Source organism: Tenrec ecaudatus, chromosome X, assembly GCF_050624435.1.
Source record: "Tenrec ecaudatus isolate mTenEca1 chromosome X, mTenEca1.hap1, whole genome shotgun sequence".
Classification (NCBI taxonomy): Eukaryota; Metazoa; Chordata; class Mammalia; order Afrosoricida; family Tenrecidae; genus Tenrec; species Tenrec ecaudatus.
This window is the reverse complement of record NC_134548.1, coordinates 7,816,464-7,843,618: the sequence shown is the minus strand read 5'-3', so window position 1 is coordinate 7,843,618 and position 27,155 is coordinate 7,816,464. Positions and strand designations below refer to the sequence as shown.

Genomic DNA, 27,155 nt, shown 5'->3' with positions numbered 1-27,155 from the left:
GACTTTATGCTAAGGTGGGAGAAACAGCTCTGAAAAGGAAGATAAGAATGGTTGCACAGCTTGAATAATGTCAACAATGACACGAAATTGTACATGTTGAATTAGTGTAGGTTTTGATGTGTATATTTGCAACAAGATAACTAGTACTAATAAAATTTAAAGGAAAAAAACTCTCAATTTTAAATGTGTTACCAACACATAAATAAATGCATTGGAATAATGCCGAAATCACATAGGCTAAAAGTATGAGCACAACTTTTGCTCAATCACTATCCAAGTATTAAGCTATACAGACAAGATATTAAGGGGAAAAAATGAACAGGGAGAGCAGCAACCACACACAATACCACATATTGCAAATGAGCAATATTCAGTAGCCCAGACAAACAAATACAAATCCTCAAGATAGGGGCAGGATTCGAATCCAAAGTCCCTCCAGCATATTATCAAAATGCTGAGTTTACAACAGAGAAGTATGGGACATGCAAACAAAACTAGAAAATGTGACGTATACGCTATGAAAAACTTTGTCGATATTAAGTGATTTTGAACGGGGACATATGTCGGAGTGAGTACATGAACACTTCAAAGAAACTATCATAAACATGTTAAAAAACTAAAGAAAACCATTTTTAAAACAATAAAGAAAAATAAGACAATGATCCAACAATTAGAGAAACTTAGTAAAGAAATGGATCTTATAAAAAATTAAATGGAAATTCTATAGTAGAAAAGGACATTAAGTAAGATGAAAAATTTCCAAGATAGGCTCAATAGTAGATTGGAAGAGGCAGAAGACAGAATTGAAGAACTTGTAGACATAAGGTTAGAAATTATTCAATTCAAGAAGTAGAAAGAAAAAGGAAGAAGAAACATGAATAGTCTCAGATGTCTATGGGGCATTATCAAGTATATGAACATTTTTCTAATAAAAATCTCATAGGATATAAAAAAAGAGCAAAGGACAGAAAAATTGAAATTTTGGACAAACCCTTTCCAAGTTTGATGGAAAGAGGTTGATCTACAGACCCAGGAAGCTCAATTTTACCAAAATAGAAGAAATATTAAGAGATTCACATCGTAGTTCAACTACAAAAGACAAAGATAGAAAATCTTGAAAACAGAAAGAAAAAAATGCATCATGAAATCGGACAAAGGAACATTTGATCACTGTCTGATTTAAAAGAGCAATATGGAACCCAAATGATGTGTATGAGATATCCAAAGTCCTACAAGAAAAAAAAAAACCAGTTAACCAAGAATTTTATGTCATAAAAAATAACCTTGAAAAATGAAGATGAAATAACACCATTGTAAGATAAACAACTATGGAGAGAATTTGTTACTAGAAGATCTTTCTTAAAAGAAATGTTAAAGGGATTCTTCAAGCTGAAAGGAAATTACATCAAATAGTGAAATCCATAGGAAGAACAGTGGGAATGATGCATATTTATGCAAATAAAAAAGAATTATAAATATAATTTTCTTAATTTTCCTTTAAGATCATGAAATTACACAAAGTAATTAACTATAAGAACTCAATGTAAAGAAGACCAAAATCCAGACAACTGGATCAATAGGTAACATCATGATAAATGGAGAAAAAGTTGAAATTGTCAAAGATTTTTGCCTTGCTTGGGTCTACAATCAATGCTTATGGAAACAGCAGTCAAAAGGTCAAAAGAAAAATTGCATTAGGTAAATCTTCTGCACAAGACCGCTTTAGAGTATTGAAAAGCAAGTATATTACTTTGAGGACTAAGGTGCGCCTGACCCAAGCCATGGTATTCGCCATTGCCTCATATGCATGTGAAAGTTGCACATTGAATAAGGAAGACTCAAAGAGAATTGGTGCATTGAAACTGTGGTGCTAAAGAATAATATTGTAAATACCATGGACAGCTACAAGGGAAAATTGATCTGTGTTGGAAGAAGTAATACCAGAGTGCTCCTTTGAGGCAAGGATGCCAAGTCTTCATCTTACGTAATTTGGACACGTTGTCAGGAGAAATCAGTCCCTGGAGAAGGACATCATGTTTGGTAAAGTGAAGGGGCAGCAAAAAAGAGGAAGGCCATTTACAAGATGAACTGACACAGTGGCTGTATCAATTGGCTCAGGAATAGGAACAACTGTGAGGTTGGCACAGGACCACGTAGCAGTGATTTGTTCTGTTAGTGCATAGGGTTGCTATGGGTTGGAGATAACTCAATGGCACCTAACAACAATAACTATAACATTATATTGTGGGTTTTATAAAATTATATGTGTGTACATGTATATACACCCATACACCATTCCTCACATACTGGTTATTCTATCACTTGACATTTCACATTTATAACAAGAGTAAAACATCTGCTATTTTTTCATATCAGTGATATATGTCTGGCAGTATCAAATGCCAAGGTGCAAGGTAAGAGTATTGCTGGCTGTGATAGTTAAAGTTATGTGTCAACTTGCTGATCCATGATTCTTACTGGTTTGGAGATTATGTAATGATATCGTTTTGCATTATGAAATTATGTAATTTAGTAGGTATATAATAGTACAGTCAACCTGAATTTTTGTGATCTGATATGGTCATCCTCCATTTCCAGATAATGCTGATTATCAAATAATGACCCAGTTTTTAGAATCTAACTATATTGATAACTGAGGTAATAAATGATAAACCATAAAGACAATAACCCTAAAATCTGGATTGACTACATTACTATGAGATAAAAATAATCTGTAATACAAGAAATATTATTAGATATAGAAAAGAACATTATCTAATAATAAAAGGATCAATATATTAGGAAGATATAACATTTATAAACATATATGCACCCGACAACAGAACATTAAGTACATTTAAAAACAAAAACCTGACAGTTGAATGAAAAAATACATAATTCAACAGTTCAAGATGGAGGTTCTAATAGCTCAATAAATATTTGTGTAACAAATGGATAGATTAAAAATTGATCTTAACAAAAGCACTTATATATTCCTTACTCTTAAGAACTGATAGAACAACTGAAGAGTAAATCATTATGGTTTTAGAATACTGGACAATTCTTTCAACAAACTATATAACACACCACCCTGAAAGAATGTAATTTCCATTTTTTTAAAGCATACGTAAGGAAGTCTTTAGAATAGACCATATGGTAGTCGACAAAAGAGTGTAGTCTCCCACACTCTACCTCCCACTATCATGACTTCAATTCTGCCTTACAAATCAGATTAGACCAGAACATACATGCTGCTACAGATAAGAGCCTGCAACACAGGGAATTCAAGATAGATAAACCACTCAGGTCCAACAAGGAGAGTAAAGAGATACCAGGAGGATTAAAGGGTGGGGTGAGAAAAGTGGAATCAATCACAAAGATATTTCTAGAACCCCATCCCAGAAGGATGAAAAACAGAAAAGTGGGTGAGGAATAATGGAGGAGGATGCAAGATATGAAAATAATAGTCTTATAACTTATCAAGGGTTTGTGAGGGAGGGTGGGTGGAGAAGAGAGTGGGAAGAAATGAGTAGCTGATACCAGGGGCTCAAGTGCAAAGAGAATGCTTTGAAAATGATGATAGCGGCATGTGGGCAAGTTCACACTTGATGAATGTATGGACCGTGATAAGAGATGTAAGAACCCCCAATGATAGTAAGGAGGAAAAAATAGAGAGAGATTAATATATATATATATATATATATATAAATTTTTAAGTCTTAATTTTAAAGGATCAAATAATTTAAAGTATGTCCTCTAACCACAATAGAATTAAATTAGAAAACAGCAATAGAAAAAATGGACTTAAATAAGCATTTTGAAATTATCTTCTCTAAGCTATTTGATTAAAAGATAAAATCCAATTAAACTAGAAAATATTCTTAATTAAGAATTTCATATGTCAAAATTTATAAAATGTAGCTAATGTAGTTGAGGAAATAATTTGTTGTTCTAGATGGTAGTATTAGAAGAAAGTTCTCAAAATAATAACATAAGTTTCTACCTCAAGAAATTAGAAGATTTGGAGGAAGGATCCCTCTATTCCCCTTTCCCAGGCATATGAAAATAAGATTTAGAGGTGGACTTCCGGGAAGATGGCAATGGGGTGACACATACCAGAGGAACTCCGCAGAATCCATCCCAAGAGAGTTGCTTAGAGTGAATTTTAACACAGCTGGATGCAGTAGGAACATTATAAAGATAAGTAGGCACAGACCTATGGGGTTTTAAGGGGCTGGGGGCTTTTGGCTTACCAGTGGAAGCTGGCTGGGGCTTGACCTTGGCCCTGCCGCTGTCTCTGCCTGAGCCGGGACCATTTTGAGCCCGTAGGAAGCTTGGTCTCAACACAGCCACATTTTGCCCCCACCTGCCTCAGGGCAGGGACAGGACCCTTGCAGTTCCACCGGCAGGGATCTGGGTTCAGCTACATTGTTGCTTCTGTTTATAGCTCTGCTCTCTGTTCGCCCACTGTCCTGGAGGTCTGCACAGGAGCTTTTCCTTGGGAAAGCCACAGCTTGCCACCACTGCCTTGGGGCGGGGACTGAACACTTGCAGTTCCATAGGCAGGGATGGGGGTTCAGCTACATTATTTCTTTTGTTTACATCCGTTCTCTGTCCCCCCACTGTCTTTGAGGGCTGTGCAGGGGCTTTTTCTCTGCTCAGCTGTGGCTTGCCACCACTGCCTCAGGGCAGGGACTAAACCCTTGGAGCTCCACAGGCAGGGACTGCGACTCAGCTACATAACTCTTTTGTATCCCTCTCTTCCCTATATTCCCAAACAGTCTAACAGGTTTTACTTTAAAATTTTTTCCCTCCTCTTTGTCTCTTTCCTGTTCTCTCACACTCCATTGCTGACCTCCAGACCACTCCCCGTAGCCTAGGGCATTTATGCCTGCACCACATCCACCTAGGTGAGCCCCACCCTGTGTAGCTAGCTCGAGGCTAGAAAAGCCCTGCTTTCCCTCCAGGGGATATTCTGTCCAGCTTCTCACCTGGGAATTCCTACCTGTGTACCTGGGGGCATAAGGCAGCTCAGCCAACACTCATCAACATTCCAAGCTGTTGCAGGAACCTCTGTCCAACTTCCTCAACACCAAAGCAGGCACATAGGAAGTCACAGGAAGATAAAGTAGTAGGTTAGTCCCATAATAAAATTAGCTGCAGGCAGTTCGAAGAAGCATTCTTACAAGTCTCCCAGAGATAGCCAGTGCTCTTCAACTCCCTGAAAAATGGCACCTGGCTCCTCTAAAACCACGCAACGTAAATAGCAATCAGTGGCAATGACCTCAATGAAAAAATAAACAGGAGAAAACAAAAGGCAATGGCAGAAGATGTACTGAACATAACAACATACATAGAAGAAGCAGACATTGAGCTGTCACAAAAAGAAATTTTCAGAATGCTGCTTGGAGTCATACAAGATATGAGGAGAACAATACAGAAAAGGGATGAAATGATAGAGGAGATAAAGGCATTACACCAAAGGGAAATACAGGCGCTTAGGGAGGAGATAGCAAAAACCAGTAGCAGAAACACGGACCTCGAGAATCGACTGGAGGAATCAGAGAACCACATCATTAATTTGGAGGACAGCCAAGCAGACTTTAACAAACGTGAACAAAAATCTAATAAGATCATTAGAGAAGCTGAAGAAAACCTAAAAGCTATGCCTGATGTTATGAAGCAGAACATTAGAATTATTGGCTTACAGGAGGATGACACAACACATAAGTCATCTGCAACAATAGTGAGAGAATTCTTAGAGGAAAACTTCCCCAGCTTAATGAATGAAAACCAGGCAACCATTCAGGAGGCTGAAAGAACACCAACTAATCTGAATCCCAAGAAGAAGTCACCAAGGCACATAATAGTTACACTAATCAACTTTGAGGAAAAGGAGAAAATCATGAGAGCAGCTAGGGAAAAATAAGCAACCACATATAAAGTTTCCCAAATAAGAATATGCTCAGACCTATCAGCAGAAACTATGAAGAAGAGGAGAGAGTGGAGTAACATATCCCCAAAATTGAAGGAAAACAATGCAAATGCAAGCATACTCTACCCAGCCAAATTATCAATCAAGATAAATGGAGAAGTAAGAGTCTTCCCAGAAAAGGAAAAACTCAAAGAATACATTAGAAGAAACCCAGCCCTACAAAAGATCCTTGCCGACCCAGTATGGCAGAAGAACAACACTCACCAAGCATAAATAAGAGACCACCACATAGAAAAACCTCATCCAGAGGGCAACAAAGAAAAAACAGGCCCCAAGATAGCATTGGCTTAAGGACAGAAAGAGTTCAAGAGTGATACACACACACACAAATGCACAACACACTGATGAGAAAGGAAAGTAGGAAAACTCCCAACACAAAGGGTAAAAGATGGCATCACAGAGTCAGCAGATAGAGATAATAACCCTGAATATCATTGGCCTGAACTCAGGCATTAAAAGACTGAGACTAGCAGACTGGCTTAGAAAACACAACCCATCAATCTGCTGCCTACAGGAGACACATCTCAAGGCTACTGGCAAAAATAGGCTGAGAATCAAAGGCTGGAGAAGGTCCTACCAAGCAAACAGTAATACAAAAAAGCAGGGGTTGCAATCCTAATCTCGGATATAATTAACCTCAAAGTGCAAACCATAAAAAGAGATAAGGAGGGACACTATATAATGCTCAAGGAAATGGTAGACAAAGAACCACTAAGCATTGTAAACATGTATTTCCCGAATGAGAGACCCACTCAGTACGTCAACCAAATACTCCAAAAGATTACAAAAGAAATCACAGCCTCAACAATTATAGCGGGTGACTTCAACACACCACTCTCTGAGAAAGATAGATCACAGGGAAAGAAACTCGATAAGGAGACTAGAGATCTAAACACCACAGTTTGACAATTTGACCTAATAGGTATTAACAGAGCTTTTCATCCAAATACAAAAAAATTCACATTTTTTTCAAGTGCACATGGCACATATTCGAAGATAGACCACATGACGGGGCATAAGGCAAATCTACATAAATTTAAGCACATTGAAATAATATAGACCTCTCTCTCTGACCACTGTGCCATAAGGCTGGAAATCAACAAAAGAAAGACAAAGAAAACAAGAGCAAACAATTGGAGGATGAATAACTCTCTACGGCAAAAGGAGTGTGTACTGGCTCAGATCAGAGATGAAAACAGGAAGTTTCTAGAAACCAATGAGAATGAGCACACAATGTACCAAAACTTATGGGACACAGCAAAGGCAGTGATCAGAAGAAGTTTCATAGCAATACATGCACACCGAGAAAGGAAGAGAGACTCATGACTGATATGCTGGCACAAAATTTACAACGACTAGAGCAGAGTCAGCAGGACAATCCTACTAATAGCAAAAGAAAAGAAATTATAAAAAACAGGGCTGAGATTCAGTAGAGGGAAAATAAGAAAACTATGGGAAAATTAACACTGCTAAAAGTTGGTTCCTTGAAAGGAGAAACAGAATCAGTAGACCACTGGTAAACCTAACCAAAGAAAGGAGGGAACAAATTTCAGTAGCAAAAATAAGAGGTGAAAGAGGGGACATAACAAGAGACCCTAATGAAATCAAAAGGATAGTTACACAATACTACGAAGGATTGTACTCCAATGAATTCAACAATTTGGAAGATATGAACAAATTCTTGGAAAAACAATCCTTCCCTAGACTATCCTCAGTGCACGTCAAGAATCTCAACAGACCCATAGCAATAGAAGAAATAGACAAAGTTATCAAGGGATTACCAACAAAAAATCCCCTGGACCAGATGGCTTCACTGGAGAATTCTACCAAGCATTTAGGGAAGAACTAACACCAATCCTACACAAGCTCTTCCAGAACATAGAAAACATGGCAAACTCCTGAACTCCTTCTATGAAGCTACTATAACTCTGATACCCAAACCGGGCAAGGATCCCACAAGAATCGAGAACTACAGACCAATATCCCTAATGAAAATTGATGCAAAAATCCTTAACAAAATACTAGACAACAGAATACAAAAGTATATAAAACAAATAATTCACCATGACAAAGTGGGATTCATGCCAGGGATGCAGGGATGGTTCAACATGCAAAAAAAACATTAGTATTATTTGTCACATTGGCATGAAAACTATAAGAACTACATAATATCGATAGATGCAGAAAAAGCATTCGACAACATCCAACACCAATTCCTGTTTAAGACACTTGAGAAGATAGGAATGAAAGAAAAGTTCCTCAAGACAATACAAACTATGTATGAAAAATCAACAGCCAACGTGGAAGTCAATGGAGAAAAGACAATCCCACTGAAAAAGGGAACCAGACAAGGATGCCCCTTGCCCCCATTCTAATTTAATATTGTGCTGGAGGTTTTAGCTAACAGCATAAGGCAGAGACATTAAAGGTATTCGTCTGTGGAAGGAAGAGGTGAAACTATTGTTATTTGCAGATGATATGATTTTATGTATGGAAAATCCCAAAAACACCACAAGGGGAGTACTGGAAGCAATAGAGGAGTTTGGGAGAGTGGCAGATACAAGATCAACAAACAGAAGTCCATCGGACAGTTATACACATCGGATAAGACGACAGAAGAGGAGATCAAAAAGGTGGTACCCTTCACAGTAGCCAAATACAAATTGAAATATCTAGGAATATACCTGACTAAAAGAACAAAAGATCTATACGGGGAAAACTATAGAACACTATTACAAGAAACCAAGAGCAACCTCAACAAATGGCAGAATATCCCATGCTCCCATGCTTCCATGTGGATTGGAAGACTCAATATAGTCAAGATGTCAGTTCCACCAAAGGCACTATATAAGTTTAATGCAATCCCGATACAATTACCCTCATCTTTCTTCAAAGAAATGGAAAAATTGATTACCAACTTCATATGGAGAGGGGAGAAGCCCAGAATTAGTAGAGAACTCCTCAAGAAGAAGGACACAGTGAGAGGGCTTGCTTTACCTTTCTTTAGCGCATACTATACAGCCACAGTAGTCAAAATCGCATGGTGTTGGTACAATGACGGATACTCAGACCAATGGAAAAAACTGAAAACCCAGAAATGAAATCATCACCATACAGAAAAATGATCTTTGATAAGGGCTCCAAAAATATCCAATGGGAAGCAGATGCCCTCTTTAACAAGTGGTGCTGGAAAAAATGGATATTTACTTGCAGAAAAATGAAGCAAGACTCTTATCTCACTCCATACACAAGAATAAACTCAAGGTGGATCATAGACCTTGAGGTTAACCCCCAAACTATTAGGGCCATCGCTGAGGGAATTGGGGCCAACTTGAGAACTTTGGCACAAGGAATACATAGGCTATCAGAAATAGGGAAGGACAGAAACACAGAGGAGGCAAAATTGACAAATGGGATATATTGAAGATAAAACACCTATGTACATAGAAAGAATTCACCAAGAGGGTAATACGAGAGTTCATGGACTGGGAAAACATGTTTAGCAATGGCACATCAGACAAAAACCTTATTACTAAATTCTACAATACTCTGCTAGCTTTCAAAAAGAAAAAAACTAATTGGCCATTTGAGAGGTGGGCAAAGGATTTGAACAGATGTTTCACAGGGGTAGAAATCCAAATGGCCCACAAACATATGAGAAAATGTTCCCGATCTTTAGCCATAAGAGAAATGCAAATTAAAAGAACAATGAGGTACCACCTAACACCCTCAAAGTCAGCCCAATTCAAAAAATCACAAAGCAACAAGTGTCAGAGGGACTGTGGGGAAACAGGAACTCGTATCCACCGCTGGTGTACTTGTAAGTATGTCCGACCACGATGGAAATAGATCTGGTGATATCTAAAACAGATGGAAATCGAGTACCATACGACCCAGCAATCCCCCTACTGGGCACATACCCAGAAGAGGAAAGAAACAAACCAAGGCCAGACATCTGTGTGGCAATGTTCATTGAGGCACAGTTCACAATTGCAAGGAGTTGGAAGCAACCCAAATTTCCATCAACTGATGATGGGATTAAAAAACTCTGGTATATACATACAATGCAGTACTACGCATCGCTAAAAAGCAGTGATGAACATATGAAGCACATCGCTCCATGGGAAGAACTGGAGGAAATCACGTTAAACAAACTAAGTCAGGCACAAAAAGGACAAGTACACTATGAGTCCACTGAGGTAAGCATTAAAAAAAATGCAAAAGTGGCATCGGGAAAAAGCTACTCTATAGAAACATTCTTGGTGTGAAGACCGTGTAGTATGGCAGGGACCAGATCAAATGTAGGATGCACATGGTAGACAACTGAGGAGGAGGTGGGGATAGGGAAAAAATGATGAAAATAAGGAAAAATGGGTAGCGGGACCCTGGGGATCTAACCCACCCAAGGGGAGGGTATTGTTTATATCTCTACAGTGAAAGAGGGATCAGACTTCAACCCGGTGCCCCAAGGTGTGAATGCAACATTCCAGTGTGAAGTAGGGGAACAGTGGAGAGGTCTGGGGGTCTGGGCCCAGTCACAAATACTAAGTGGACGTCTGCCCCTCCCCACAGAAGACTTTATTTCAAAGGATGGCATTAAATCTGCAGCTCCCGGAGAGGGACATATCTGATCAGAGCACATGGGAGCAGATGAAGGGGGAGTAGGAGAGAGTGGAGCACAACCTGGCCCACCAGGCCTAGAGGACGATGACCTCAATTAGAGCAGCCAGTCCACAGAGAGGACCACATGGCTAGCCCCACTGACTCATGGTGCCCCTAACTGACTCGTGGTCCTGCGGGGGACAGGACCGGGGACATAGTGTGGGAATTGCACCCGATCTGATCTCGCCACATGGAGGCAAAGCACTGGGGGAGTGCAGTGGAACAGGAAGGAAATGGAGTAGAAAGATCCCCAGGGAATGCTGAAGGTGAACTTTGGGGCCAGGGCATGGTGCCCCAAAAGACTAGACTGGAAAACACTCCTAAAGACCAACAAACAATCCTTGAACTAACTACAAGCTTTTCTGTCTTGTTGTGTTTTGTTTTGTTCTTTGTCAGTGGTTTGTTGTTTTGTTGTATATCGTTGCTTGATTTTGCTCTCTCCTGTTTTTGTGGATGTTATTATATCCGCAGGTCTGTCTAAATAAGACAGGGATGATGAACATTCTGTGGGAGAAAACAACGGGACCGACAGTTCCACGGGGACATGGCAGAGGGGGTGGTGGGGGAAAAGGAAGTGGTGTAACAAACCCAGGGACAAGAGAACAAGAGATGAAAATTGGTGGTGAGGAGGGTGTGGGAGGCCTGGTAGGGCATGATCAAGGGTAATGTAACCAAGAGGAATTGCTGCTGAAACCCAGGTGGGGACTGAACATGATAGTGAGACAGGAGGAAAGTCCAGGGAAATAGAGGAAAGAGCTGGGATGCAAAGGGCATTTATAGAGGTCTACATAAAAACATGTACATATACAAATATATTTATATATGAGGATGGGAAATAGATCTATGTGCCTATATTTATAGGTTTAGTATTAAGGTAGCAGAAGGACATCGGGCCTCCACTCAAGTACTCCCTCAATGCAAGAATACTTTCTTCTATTAAATTGGCATTCTATGATGCTCACCTTCGCGACACAACCACTGAAGACAAAGCGGGTTAAGCAAATGTGGTGAAGAAAGCTGATGGTGCCCGGCTATCAAAAGATATAGCGTCTGGGGTCTTAAAAACTTGAGGATAAATAAGCGGTCATCTAGCTCAGAAGCAACAAAGCCCACATGGAAGAACACACCAGGCTGTGTGATCACAAGTTACTGAAGGGGCCAGTTATCAGGCAACAAAGAACAAAAAATCATATCATTGGGTGCACACCTCCATGATAAGATCACTGAAGACAAATGGGGTGCATCAGCAAATGTGGCGAAGAAAGCTGATGGTGCCCATCTATCAAAAGGTATAGTGTCTGGGGTCTTAAAGACTTGAAGGTAAACAAGTGGCCATCTAGCTCTGAAACAACAAAACCCACATGGAAGAAGCACATCAGCCTGTGAGATCACGAGGTGTCCAAGGGATTGGGTATAAGGCATCATCAGAACAAAAAAATCTTACCATAGTGAATAAGTGGTGGAGTGCAGAGTAGAGACCCAAAGCCCATTTGTCGGCCACTGGAGATCTCCTTGCAGAGGGGTCTAGGTGGAGAGGAGCCAGTCAAAGTGCAAGGTAGCATCGATGAAAAATACAACTTTCCTCTAGTTCCTAAATGCTTCCTTCCCCCTCCCCCCCCCCATCATGATCCGAATTCAGCCTTGCAAGCCTGGTTAGACCAGAGAATGTACACTGGCACAGACAGGATCTGGAAACACAGGGAATCCAGGGAAGATGATCCCTTCAGGACTGGCAGTGTGAGTGGCGATACTGGGAGGGTAGCGGGAGAGTGGGTTGGAAAGAGGGAACCAGTGACTAGGATCTACACGTGACCTCCTCCCTGGGGGATGGACAACAGAAAAGTGGGTGAAAGGAGACATCTGACAGGACAAGATATTACAAAATAATAATTTACAAATTACCAAGGGCTCATGGGGGAGGGGGGAATGGGGAAGGAGGGGAAAATATGAGGACCTGATGCCAGGGGCTTAAGTGGAGAGCAAATGTTTTGAGAATGATGAGGGCAATGAATGTACAGTTGTGCTTTACACAATTGATGTATGTATGGATTGTGATAAGAGTTGTATACGCCTCTAATGAAACGATTAAAAAAGTAATTATAAAAAGGGGGCAAATTAGATCTAAAATGAGCAAGTAGGGAGTAATAAAGATCAGAGAAGGAAGCTAATCAATTGATAACAAAAACAATAGAGAAAACTGAAGAAACTAAAATAAATATTTATAGAGATCAATATAACAAAACTCAGAAGGGTCTGACAAATGAAAAAGAAGAAACAAATTTCCAAAATTAGAAATGAAAGTGAGACATGACTGTCAATTCTCAGTAAGTTAAATAAATTATGTCAATGCTATAAACAAATTTACAACAATAAATTAAGCAAATATAGATGAAATAGTAACTTCTTAGGAAAACATTTTCTAAGATGTAAGAGATGAATCCCTAACTCTTCTAGATGAACACAGAGTAGAATATCTTTGTGAAGCTAAGTTAGACAATGACTTTTTAGATATAGACCTAAAAACCACAAACTATAACTGTATATAAACTCTATGTGAAAAACAGTGAGGTCCATTTACAGGTTTAAAGTTGGTTTCCTTGATGTCTTAGATTAAATTTTCAAAATATTTTCCTCTCTCCCAGCTGAAATCATTGTAGAACTCTCTAGAAGTTCTATGTTAATGCATTGCATTTTTGAGGAGATAAAAACTGTGTAATGTTTCTGTATAATTCCAACATCAAGCAAAAGGTCATAATCTCATAGCTGCTCAATAAATATTTGTGTAACAAATGGGTAGATAAAAAAATCGATCTTAACAAAAGCACTTAGCCAAGCTCAGATACTCTGCCAGGTGGAGAGGTGGAATATTAAACAGCTAAATATGAAAATGGACAGGCCTATAAAGTAATCGAATTCTCCATGGTCCTGTGTTGATGGCACCTGGGTTGCTGTTTTCAGAAATTTCATGTACTATGCACTCCCAAAGCAGATAATTTTAAGTAAACCATTTTGACAAGCTATCATAGATGAAGAACAAAATATCTCACAAATCATTTAAAGATTAAAAGAGATAAACAATGCAAATTGAAGAAAGTGCACCCATCCCTTAAATTCCCACCTAAGTCAAATTGGTCTGTGTATATCATGCAATACCTGAGCTGAAGTAAATATCTATGATGAATTTGCTTCACTTGAGCTAGGCAGGATTTATTATTTTTATCACATTCTGAATTATGAACAGATTCTAAAGGTCTTCCACAAGTTGTCCATTTTTCAGCTCTAGAATGTTTTCAAAATTACCAACACTGATTAATTCCAAAGAAAGGTCATAATATTCTCAGCAGTCCGCAAAGATAATACTGATTGTTTTACTTTTATCTGATACAAGTCTGTATTTTGCAAAATTTCCTAATAATATCTGTTATGGCAATGTAGTTGTTCTAATACAGGATATAATCAAGTGTACTGCATTAAAATGTGAACATCCTGTCTCTTCAGACTCCTTCAATCCCAAACAGTTGCTTCTCTGACTTTCCTTGGTTTTTATAAGCATTAAAATTAAAATTGGAGGGCCAGATTTGTTCTAGTGTCCCTCAAGTTTGGTTTGCATGGTGTTTTCTTGTCATTAGATCCTGGTTAAGCATTTTAAGCAGTGCCATAGATGACGTGTTGTGTCTGTCCTGCTTCATTGAATCTGCAATTTGTCCTATTACTGTAGATATTCACTTGCAGTCATTTGGTTTGGGTAGTCCTATCAAAATTTTCCACAGAAAAGGGTTATTTCCCCCTTTGTAATTAATAGGTAACCCATATACAAGTAATTGGATAGTTCCTCATTTTGTTCCACCATATGTCTTTTTAGTAGTAGGATCCTGTAATGCGACAAAGTATAACATCTCTGAAAACAAACAAACTGAACCACTAACCATCTCGACAGATGTAGTTTTGGAAGAGAAAGCTATGTTTAAGCATCGCGCAGATTTCTTGAGCCTGTTATCTACACCCATATTACTAAGGCATAAATTTAAGTAGATGTTGTTAAAGGGACTCTTCTGAGATTGCTGCTTTCTCTCCTCTATCAACATGAGGCTTGTTGTTTATGCTTTGTGCCCATGAGCTCTGCCGGACACCCATTTCTTCTGTTTAAAATTGAACAGCAGTGCTCTTCATTCTAGAGAAAACAAAATGCTTTTCTAATGTTCTGACAAATGCACCATCTCACCAAATATCAAGAAACCCAAGAGGCCAGACTAGATCAATAAATAAACTTGCAGCACCTGGCCTAAGCTCCAGTGATTTAGTTCCATTTATAAAGTGTTAACCTTGAAATACAGCTTTATATCAAGTTGAACATACTTTATTACAATACAAGTTGGAAATACACTAGAAACCTTACTTTCTGCAAGTTAACATGTTCTAATAAACAGCTCTCTAGAGTTTAAGACAACCAGTGTTTCCATGTTAACTCCAGCACTCAAATGTAGCCTTTGGTAATTCACTTTTCCTTTCTGAAAACTGGTTGACTCATCTTTAAATTTGGACTCCCAATATCAGCTCAGTGGGGTAGTATAAGAAATAAATCATACACAGGAAAGAGCTTCAAATGCCACAAAGTACTTACAAATGTCAGCAAGAGGCAAAAAAAAGCTCTCTAAAATGCCATCATATTACTTCCCATATAAAGTCATTAGCCTTAGATTTGGTGCCAAATAAGCATGATTATTATTAAAGAATTGCACACATACACCGCCCCCCCAAAGGTGACAAATAACAGAAATGTGGGTGAAGGGAGAAAATGGACAGTGTAAGACACGAAATAACAATATATGATTGGTCAAGGATACCCGGGGGTGGGGGGTAGGGGGTACCAAGGGCTCAAGTAGAAAATGATTTACAAATGATGATGGCAACTTATGTACAAAAGTGCTTGATACAATTGATATATAGAATGTCATAAGAGCTGTAAGAGTGCCCAATAAAATGATTAAAAACAGAATTTTAAATGCTCTAAATGCCTGAAGATAGAGCATCCTGATTGTACAAATAAAGCTAGCCTGAAAAGAAATTTTAATGATGCCAAGAACCAGGCATAAACTGCTCAAAAGAAGAAACTCTTGTCCATGCTGACGCGGTGAAGCGAAGCCCATTTTCCGGAGGAACAGCTGCCAGCTTGGGTTGTCAGCCCACCGCAGCCCTTTTATGGTGATGCCAGCACTACCCACACTCTGGGCTGTAGCAACGTCCTCAGAAATACTAGCCATTTAAATCAGTCATGTCTATACACACACACACGCACACACACACACACACACACATTCTGATAAGGATACAGATCAGTTAACCAAAGTGTAACTCCCTTGAGTTACCTCCTTTAATAGCTAGATCACAGGATGGTGACTGAATGTTCTGTCCCAGGGAGGGAAAATCAGATGGCTCAGGTGTCATAATTACTGCTCTACTCGCAAGTGCTCAAATAAGTAGTATTGGGTCTAAAGACTTCCCCTGAGGCTTCATATAGCAAAAGCATTATGGAATAGATGAAAACCTCTTTAGCTAAATCAATAACTAACTGAGGAGAGCAGCCTCAGGGAAGAGCTAGATGAACTGGGGTTTGGAATGGAGGATAAACCGGAGTAGCACAGGGAATCCCTGGGTTAGGAACAGGGTCTGTTATTTAGGTGTAGGTTTAGGTAAAAATTGTAGGTAAGTCAGAACCAGTGCCTATGGTTCTTATTGAGCTTTACTGGAGGGCCACAAAAGGCTCAACATCTTTCCCATAGTTTAAAAGCTGCATGTGAGGCAAACGAAAGTGGTTGTGATGAAGAATTTGTTATACGTAGGGATTGGTGAGGGCAAATTCACACAACCTCAAAGGAAAAATCCAAGTTGTCTATATGCTAGATGTTTGCAAACCAAGGACTTACTATACTGGGAAACATGTAATAAATCTTGTGACCACAGATAATGTTCAGAAATTAGCATTTGGTTGAATAGGCAAATTAATTAACCATCTGAATATTCATCTTGCTTGTATCCATGTTCTTTTAGATCAACAGCCTTCTTGGTCTTCTGAGTAAGTCATATCTTCTCATCTGACCAATTCTCTACACTGTTAACAGTAGATACTGGTTGGTATTTTTAATTGCCAATGAGTCAGTTCGAACTCATGGTGACTCAGCATCTACAGAATAGAACTACTCCATATGGTTTCCAATGCTATGACCTTTCAGAAGCTGATCACCAGGGCTGTTGTATGAGAAACCTCTGGGTGGGTTCAGACTGCCAGCTTTTCTGCTAGTAAGTGGGATATAACCATAGCTGTAATCGAACCAATGGCTTCACTTAGGGCCTCCACAGTGATTGTGTTAGGTGGCATCGAGTCACTTGTGACTCATAGTATTTCATCCAACAGAACAAAACACTGCCTGGTCTTGAATCGTCCTCACAATGCTTATGTTTTAGCCCATTGCTGCAGCTCTGTTTCAGTGCCTGTGTTGATCCATCTGGTCAAGAGTGTTCCTCTTTTTTGCTGCCCCTGTACTTTACCAAGCATGATGTTCTCCACGGAATCATCTCTCCTGACATGTCCAAAGTATATGAGACAACCTTTCACCACCCTCACTTCTAAGGATCATTCTGGCTGTACTTCTTCCAAGACACATTGCTTTGTTCATTTGGCAGCCGTGGTGCTTTCACTGTTCTTCATCAGCACTGACATTCAAATGCATCCATCCCTCTTCAGTGATTGTTTAGGACTTTTTTCTCTTTCCCTACTATGGATTATCTTGACGTTCGCTCAAGGAAATATGAAAGTCTCTGGAACTCATAAACAGTATATTTGGAATGTAGATCTATGACCTCCACAGGGCTCTTACATAGATCTGTCCTAGATTCTTGTCTACAAATATTTCCTTGATAAATGACACACAGGGATACCTCCCCTTTCTTCTTTCTTGCCATCACCTCTAAATCCCTCCTCTTATCTAGTAGTCTACACTGACAATTTGTTATTGTTATTGTTAGGTGCCATGGAGTTGGTTCTGCTCCATAGCTACCTTATGCACACCAAAACAAAACATTGCCTAGCCCATGCTACCCTCACCATTGTTCCTATGCTTGAGCCCATTTTTGTAGCTAATGTGTTGATCCATCTCCTTGAAGGGATTCCTCTTTTTTTTATGCCCCTTCACTTTACCAAGCATGTTGTCCTTCCCCAGGCACTGATCTCTCCTGAAAACATGTCCAAAGTATATAAGACAGAGTCTCCCCAACTTTGCCTCTAAAGAGCACTCTGGCTGTACTTCCTCTAAGACAGGTTTGTTTGTCTTTTTGGAAGTCCAGGGGATTTTCAATATTCTTCACCAGCACCACAATTCAAACCATTGATTCTTCTTCAGTCTTCTTAATCCAATGTCCAACTTTCACATGCCTATGAGGCCCCTAAAATAATACCATGGCTTGGGTCAGGGGCACTTTAGTCTTCAAAGTAACATCTTTGCTTTTCAATACCCTAAAGATGACTTGTGCAGCACATTTACCCAATGAAAATAATCTTTTGATCTCTTGACTGCTGATTCCATGAATATTGATCATGGATTCAAACAAGACAAAATCCTGATACCTTCAATCCATTTAAAATTTCTTTAGTGCTTATTAATTTTGGATGTTGCATTCATCAAACTTGCCTCTTAATCCTACAAGTTCCCATTGCCAGCACTTAACCATGGTGCTGGATGATAAGAGGAAGAACATAGAATCAAGATTGGAGGAAGATTTTTGAGTAACCTGCATTATGCTTGCCCCAAATGCAGACAACGTGAAGAACTTACTAGTAAAGATCATAGACCACAGCCTTTGGTATGGATTATACCTCTAGGTAAAGAAAATGAAAATCTTCACAACTAGACTGATAAATGACATCACAATAAATAGGGGAGGAAAACAAACTTGTCAATAATTTCATGCTACATGGGTCCATGGAAGCAGCAGCCAAGAAGTAAAGTGACATAGAACACTGGACAAATTCACTACAAAGGAGCAATGTAAAGCCATTTTTAAAGCCAAAATGTCACTTTGATGTCTAAAGTACTTCTTTGGTCTATTAAAACACCTCAGACAGATGCAAAAACTACACAACGAGAAAGGAAGGCGGAAGAAGCATCGATGCATTTGAATTGTGACATTGGTGAATATTAACTATATCATTGACTGCCGGAAAAACTTACACATCAATCTCATAAGAATTGACTAATAGAATCCATAAACATAGCATTTCCTGGTTCAACTTGATGCAAGGACCGAATTATCATATTTAGAACAGAGTTTTGCAACCTCTGCACTGTAGTCATTTGGAGCCAGGGAGTTCTGTGGGACGACCTAGCAGATGCACTGTAGGATATTGAACAGCATTCCTGGCATCTGTCCATTCCCAGCCCTCAAGTCAGAGTTATTTCAATCAAAATATTCCCCAAAGCCCCCATAGGGAGGCAGAATCATCCCAGGTTGAAAGACACAGTGCTATTGTAACAGAAAACAAATTTGACTCCCTAACTCTCACTTTCAATACAGATTATTCCTACCTTGCTACTGGTCTCATGGGAAATGTACTATTGTGGACATTTTCTCCTTCAACATTTGGAGATCTTCCATTTGATTTTCTGCTAGCCTCCCATTTTTTTTTAAATCGGCCAAGTACCCCCTTGCATTTTTAATTTAAAAAAGATTCTTATGGTTCTATTTTATGAATAATCATCATCATATGAGCACAGATCATTCATACTTCTGTTTACTAAAGTTTTTACCAGAGGACTGACCTGTAGGGAAAGCACAGCTGCTGTCATTACTGGAAATCGACCAATCATGTTGAAACATGCCTTTCTACAGTTATTACTCCTCTCCCCAATCTTGTCATAAAGAACTGGGAACGCTGATGCTGTTACTTTATCATTTTCCCTCTAGGGAGAATCTGCTGTACACTACTTATACTATTTCTTCTATAACTACTACCAGTTAGCATTAATTAAGTGCATTCATTATCTCTGAGGCAGATAATGTGGTAGAGTACTTGAAAACATTGTCAATGATCCTTGCCCAAACTCATTCATTAAGTCTTTATTGACAGGTGTTAGCATACCATAGGAAAGAAGATGCTCCGTTGGATGTGGAATGACTAATACTTGATATTCAGCTTAAGAAGGTAATTTCTAACAAGATATTGTCTTTATTTCTCACCTTTTGGCTTTCTTTCTTTAATCATTTTATTGGGGCTCTTACAACTCTTAACATTCCATACAACAATCGCATTAAGCATATTTGTACATATGTTGCCATCATCATTTTCAAAACATTTTCTATTTGAGCCCTTGGTATAAGCTCTTTTTTACCCTCCTCCCCCCCACCCTCGTGAATCCTTGATCAATTATATATTATTATTATTTTGTATCTTATACTGGCTATTGTGTCCCTTCACTCACATTTCTGTTACTTATCCCCTTCGGGGTGGGGATGCTATATATCCAATGTTGTGATGGGCTCCCCCTTTCTTCCCGTTCCCCTCCCCAACCATCCTCCAACCCTCATGATATCAATACTCCCACTACTGTTCCTGAGGGATTTATCTGTCCTGAATTTCATGTGTTGAGGGCTCTTACCTGTACCAGTGTGTGTTTTCTGGTCTAGCCAGATTTATAACGTAGAACTGGGTCATGGGAGTGGGAGTGGGGGTAGGGGGAGGAAGCATTCAGGAACTAGAGAAATAGTGTGTGATTTGTCAGTAAGGAACTCAATTCTTCCAATCAACATGTGAACACAGAAGAGGACTCCAACCCCAGAAAGGAATACAATAAAGCCAACACTTTGTTTTCAGCTTTATGAAAATGCTGGAGCAAAAAACTAAGCTAGGCGGTGCCCAGATTCATGACCCGCATTAATGGTACATTGTTTAAGCCACTAAGTTTTTTTTGTAATTTATTATGCAGCAATAGAAAACTAACGTATCCCTAATGTTGGGTTCTGTTTTGGAATCTGTTTTGGAAGAAATGCAGCTAGGATGTTCCTTAAAAGGAAGAATGGTATGAGTACATCTCATGTACTTTGGACATGTAATCAGGCATAGTGAGTCCCTAGAGAAGGATAGAATGCTTAGAAAGCTGAGGGTTAGAGAAAAAAATGAAGACCCTTAATGAGCTGGGCTGACACAGTGGCTGCAACAATGGGCTTGAGTGTGATAATGATTGTGAGGATGGCACAGAGCTGGGCAGTGTTGTTTTCCATTGTGTTTAAGGACATTGCAAGTGAGAACCAACTTGTCAGGCACCTAACAACAACAGTGTTGGGCTATAAAATTCAATGGTTGCCCCCAAAAAAACCCAAGAAGCTATAACAAACTTGCTTCTTCCGCCTCTACGAATTTCAGAGACAGGGGATGTATTTAACACCAGAAAATATAAAAAAGATTCTACAGTTTACAAACAAAATATTCCACTACATTTGTTGCAGACTCTTAAGATCACACTGGCCTTTCCCATGGTGGGAGGTGGGGTAGTGTGCAATGGCTGCAAATAGCAGCCTCCTTGGTAGTGTATATAACCTGTTAGTATGTATAAGCTGCCCCAAGTAAGAGACCTTGGAGACAGCCCTTTGTTGCTCTTTGATGGCTCTGGCCTGGCTATTTTTTTTGCTGTCCCAAACCTAGACTCCAAACTGGGCTAAGAGGTGCTTCTGAGAAACCCCAGCGTATGGTGTCTAGGGTCCATATTGCCAGGTCATGTTCATCTGCACGAAACTTCAAAACAAGGAATATATGATGGAGGCCTTATGCAGGGTCAAATTCAAGTCCTTTCAGTGCCAAAAGATCCACATATCTCTAAGAAATGGGGCTTCAACAAGTTTAATGCTGATGAATTTGAGGACACGGTGGCCGAGAAATGCCTCATCCTAGATGGCTGTGGAGTCAAATATATCCCCAATCATTGCCCCTGGGACCCAGTGGAGGGCCATATATTCATGAGGGCCTTGGTAGCCCTGTGCCCTTCCTGACCTGTGCCCACAAATACATGGAACTTCCTGACTCAAAAAAAAAAAAGAATCAAGGATAATGTTATCAGCATAAAGAATGGACCTCATATATAAGTTTACTAACCTTTCATTTGACTAGGAAAATAAGGTTCCATTTAGTTGAAAATATTTCATTAGCTATCTCTAAATATGCCTTAAGCAGTCTAATGGCACAAAGCACGAGCTGAGGTGCTCCTGGCTTACTTTCGTTTGCATCAGGACTATCTTTTTTACTTCCATACGGCTCATCTCACACATGCTCCATCGAACACTTTTGCAAAAAGTCAGGGCTGAGGAAGGAGTGTCAACTTCTAAGAACAGGTGTTTCGGCTCGCCCTGTCACACTTCATGTCACAGCAAGAAATTGTTTCAAGCTGACTCTAGTTTCCTCACACAGATTGCTTGCTCCCATCAGTTGATTGCATCAACCATCTATGCGGTCGAGGAAGTTATCGTTTCGCAAGATTCAAGATTCGAAGATTGCCTCTTACAATATAGCTGAAGAATTCACTGGGCTGATGTGAGAACAAATTGAGTTAACTTTAAAGACCTGCAAATAAGAAGCCATCTCTAAAAGGCTGAGTCACAAGGGGTTTAAGTCTTTTATATGGATTTAGGAATAGCAATGGGCTATAGGCTAGAAATATTGTTTTGATTGAAGTAAACAAACTTAACAGACATGAGTCAAAAGGAAGTAGAAATCTAATCAATATAAGAGATTGCAATAATTTTATCTTTCTAACAATGAGATCAGCTGCTGTGTGATAGAATGAGCTGCCAATTACTAGAAATGATTATGTGGAGGCTGGAAGATCATCAGTTCTGAAGACTCAGAGAGGGAATCCAATGACCAGGAAAAGGCCCCATTTCCATTCTACACATTTTTGAGATTTAAGAGAGAGAGGGAGGGAAAGAGGGAGAGGGAGAGAGAGAGAGAGAGAGAGAGAGAGAGAGAGAGAGAGAGAGAGAGAGAGAGAGAGAGAGAGAGAGAAAATAAGACAGAAATACTACACTCCTGCCTGTTTATATTAGGAAATAGTTAGTTTATCTATAGTATCCTTTATACCAGGGGCCTTGAAGACACTTGTGGAAAAATTAGAAAGATAATGGACTTTTTCCGTGCACTGCTTGAAGTCTCCTCATTCATCACTCTTCATATATTATAGGAATAAATGTATATCTTGTTTCTCCTTAAGTATAATGTACCCTTGACAATTTTCCCCAACTTTTTAATGATGAAAGAGGGAGGAACACTCAGCCCCGACTTCTGGTATTGAAAGTCCTAACCCTAGAGAGTCATACCTGGGGAGGGTAGTTAAGAAAAGAAAGAGGTAGACAGTCATGTGATAGACTGTACACTGACACACATAACTGTATCATCCATTACTTTCTGCAAGATATTCTGGAAAGTTCTACCTCAAACCAGTAAATGCGAAAGCACCCCTGATGGAGAACAAACCTCAATATCATTTTCACAAGACACCATCAGAATACTCGGCAGAAAGGGATGGCCTTATCCTTATGGAATCAGTTTTCTCTTCTGAAAATTCTCACATTTCTTAGTTTATCTGTCTTCCTTAATTTATAGGCAATTTCACGACTCAGGGACGATGTTCTGTTCTGATCACTAACACCAGTAATTCCCAATGAGCCCTTGATTGTTTTATGTACAACAAAATGAAGTACTGCCTGGACCTGCAGCATCCTCACGAGTGTTGCTAGTTATGTTTGAGCCCATGGCTGCAGTCACTGTGTCAATCCATCTTGGTGAGCGTCTTCCCTTCAACTTTACCGAGCATGATGTCCTTGTCCAGGTATGGCTCTCTCCTGATAACATGTGCAAAGTATGTGAAACACAGTCTCCTTCTCGTTTCCAAGGAGCATTTTGGTTGTACCTCTTTCAAAATTGATTTGTTCTTTTGGCAGTCCATGGTACTTTCATGGTACTAAGGACACTTTGTGATACATAAAACATACTGACTAGATGAACAACATTTTGAAAACAAACTAGAAAATAAAACTTGCTGCCATCAAGTCCATTCTGATGCATAGTAACCCTATGTGTTGCAGAGTGGATGCTTCATAGGGTTTCCTTGGCTGTAAGAAATTCATGGGCAACTCTCTCAAGTCCCTACCTGCGTTGCCGGGTCCTTGCCTTTCCTTTCCTTTCCTCTCCTTTCCTTTCCAAATAAGCTTTACTTTCTGCTTGCTGAGAGAGAGAGAGAGAGAGAGAGAGAGAGAGAGAGAGAGAGAGAGAGAGAGAGAGAAAGAGAGAGAAATTCAACACACCTTTCTTTCACTGAGCCACTGAGTGGGTTTAAACTGCTCATCTTTAGTAGGTGATTGTACCCTGTCCATACAACTCAGGTCCCCATAGTAAGTGGATAAAATAATGTAAAAATAAGGTCAGGATATATACAACATACTTAACATTTTCTATGAGGTGAGGTCTTTAGGTGGTGCAAATAGTTTTCCTTTGATTACTACCAACAAGATCAGTAGCTCCAATCCCCCCAACAGTGTTCTGGAGAAAAGACTTACTCTTTCTGTGAAGAGTATAGTCAAGGAAACCCTATGGGGGCAATTATGGTCCATAGGAGTCATGAGTCAAATGGTCTCTACTCAATGGGTTTGGTTTTAGAATAACCCCTAAGGGATCTGACTACAGACCTCCTATTTCTCCCTCAAGGCAAGAGATGATGATGGCTTGGTTAGCATCATGGGTGTCTCAGTGAAAATGAAGAGAAGGAGAGAGATTCGTACTCTAATATGGAGATAGAAGCTATAGGACTCACAACCTGATTGCTGGGAAGAATAATGTAGAGGGACGGACCAATGAGAACTCCAATTTATGATTTGAGCACCTAAAAAGATGGCATATGGGAATGTGGACAACTGGGAGATGAATAAGATTTGTATTTGTTATCTAACACCGCACACAAAATCACACCAAAACTTAGAAACATCAGCAATGAATGCTTCTTTTCTTATAGTTTCTGTGGGTCAAGGAGTCAAGTGTATCTCAGCTGGATCCTCCATCTCAGGGTATCTCCCAGGTGGCAATGCTGCCTGCATCATCTAAGATTCAAGTGAGGAAGAATTTGCTTCCAAGTATACTCATGTGGTTATTGGCAGGATTCAGTACCTCACTAGCTGCTCTCAGTTGCCAAGTGGGCATCTTAATAGGGAAGCTCACAACATGGCAAATTGTGTCATCAGAATGAGAAAACAAGGAGACTGAAAGGTGTGATCCAGATGGAAATTAGTCTTTGCTAACCTAATCATTGGAAATAACATACTCTTGGGTATGCAATACTGGATTCAAATGAGGCAAGTCAGTAGGTCCCATATTCTGCTCACACACAAAAGAATAGGCTGTTCTACAAAGATGTGAATACCAGGTGTGGCCACTGGACCACTTTAGATGCTCTCTACCCCAGATTTGCACAGAAACATCAAGAGTTATTCTGACTCCTCTGCTGCCTGAAATTGGAACCCAAGTGACCTCTGAGATTGTCCAAGAGGAAGTATCAAGTAGGTTATTCAAGATTCAGGAATCTGATCTCTTGGCTCCTCTGAAGGATTCCTTTGGCTGTGAATAGCACACTTGTTGTGCTGGGGAAACTGAGGAGGGTAGGACAGGGCAAGGACCTGAGAGTGGTGAGCTTCCCCAGCTCTGCCTTGCCTAACTTCCACTATGCCGAGTCACACCTTGGACCTTTTTGCTCCCAATCAGTGGGGGCCAAGCCACCTCTACCTCTCCAGCTGTGGGCAACTTGCAAAGGCTTATGTTGCCACAAGCCTGATGGGCCACCTCCCTGTACACTACTTGGACCTGGCTGTTCTGAGTAGCCAAACTCGGGACTCATTTTTTTCTTCTAAAATTTAAAAACTTGAAATAGCTAGTACAATTGCTTTTAGTTTTCCTCCTGAGTTTACCACTCAGAAAAACAATGGATAATATACTAAAAGCACAGTGCCAACAGCTCCCCCAACTTAGGTTCCTGCAGAAAAGTAATCTAAGACTGTTATTGTAAGAATTAGCCTTATGCCTGTCTCTCTGCTGTGCCATGCTACAGTGTGAGCAGCTACTAACAGGTAGCTCGGATTCTTTTTCCTCTGTCTAGGGATAGTAACAGAAGCAGTGATGTACATATCACGAATTATACCAGGCGCAGTATACAGGGGTCAGTCTACTTTCTACAATGATGATGATTTCAGGAGGGATAATGAAATCATCACATTCAGGACTATTTTCCTTCCAATCCCAAGGATAGGGCGGTCCTTATCTGAATCCATGTAATAGAACCCACTGAAGTTACCCAGGCAGGACCGACTGTGTTACAAGCTGCCATATATTATGTAGAAAAGTAAGACTTGTTAATATTGTGCTCACCACTTGAGAATGGGTTTAATCCCCTTTCCAAAAAGAGCACCCTCAGACTTTACTTACTCACTGTATGCTATCACAATTCCTTCTCCCTTTCAAAACTCAGAAGCAGTGAGACCAGGAGTAAAACACATTCTGCATAATTTACTCTTATGGAAGAGGCGGCGGTAGAGCAGTGAATAAACGGCAGTAAAAATGTGTGCCTACCTCCAAGAAATCCTCAGAGGGCAGATGTGATCACTCTGAGCACTGTCGGTTTGTATGTAAAGTCATAGAAAGAAGGAGAGCATTCAACAAGAAAAGAGAGAGACAGGGGAAAGGGTCTAAGACCAAACTGATGAACCCCAACATTTTTAGATTAAGTAGACACGGGCAGGAAAAGAAGGAAAATGGAGAAAGGGTGGACATAGGGGTAGAGAAAACCAACAAGCAACCACAAACAGCACGAAGACCCTTGAGGTTCCAGATCCAAGAGGGGAAACAAGTGGAAGAATAACGCCAAGGTCAACGACGGCAGCTGCTACTAAGAAGTGAGGTGAGATGAAGACACGGGAGTGACATGATGGCTTGTCAATTTAAAAGTTGGAAGCAAATGTATAATCAAACAAAAAGTATATACCTATTCATCAACAAGAGGCCAGGTGGAGAAGCCATGGCATGTGTGTGAAAAGGAATACTTTAATTAAAATGAAAAAACTAATAAAGACATGCCTGTCAACACCCACAAATCCCCCAAACATAATGATTCATTAAAAACAGGCAGATGTTATTTAAAGGTTCTTTTTAAAGGCAGATGCTATTTAATAGTTTAAAGAAACAACCTATAACTATGTGCATATTTGTACAGATGCAGGGATGCATGGGGCTAGTGTAAAAGCTAGCTAGGGAATTCCAAGCACTCCATGAGAGCGCTTGCATCTGCACAGAAGTAGGGGAAATGCGACTGGGAAAGGATCTGTAACCGATGCCACCTGATCGTCAATGTACTGTTTCAGAACACAAAAAGCAGACACAAATAAAGGCTGATGCATAGGTATCCCTGGTATTATTTCC

General features: G+C 39.8%; 1 pseudogene; it reads left to right on the top strand.

The window, feature by feature from the left end:
• The first annotated feature begins 21,148 nt into the window (after window positions 1–21,148).
• Window positions 21,149–21,293, top strand: LOC142435314 (small nucleolar RNA SNORA70; annotated as a pseudogene).
• Window positions 21,294–27,155: the final 5,862 nt, after the last annotated feature.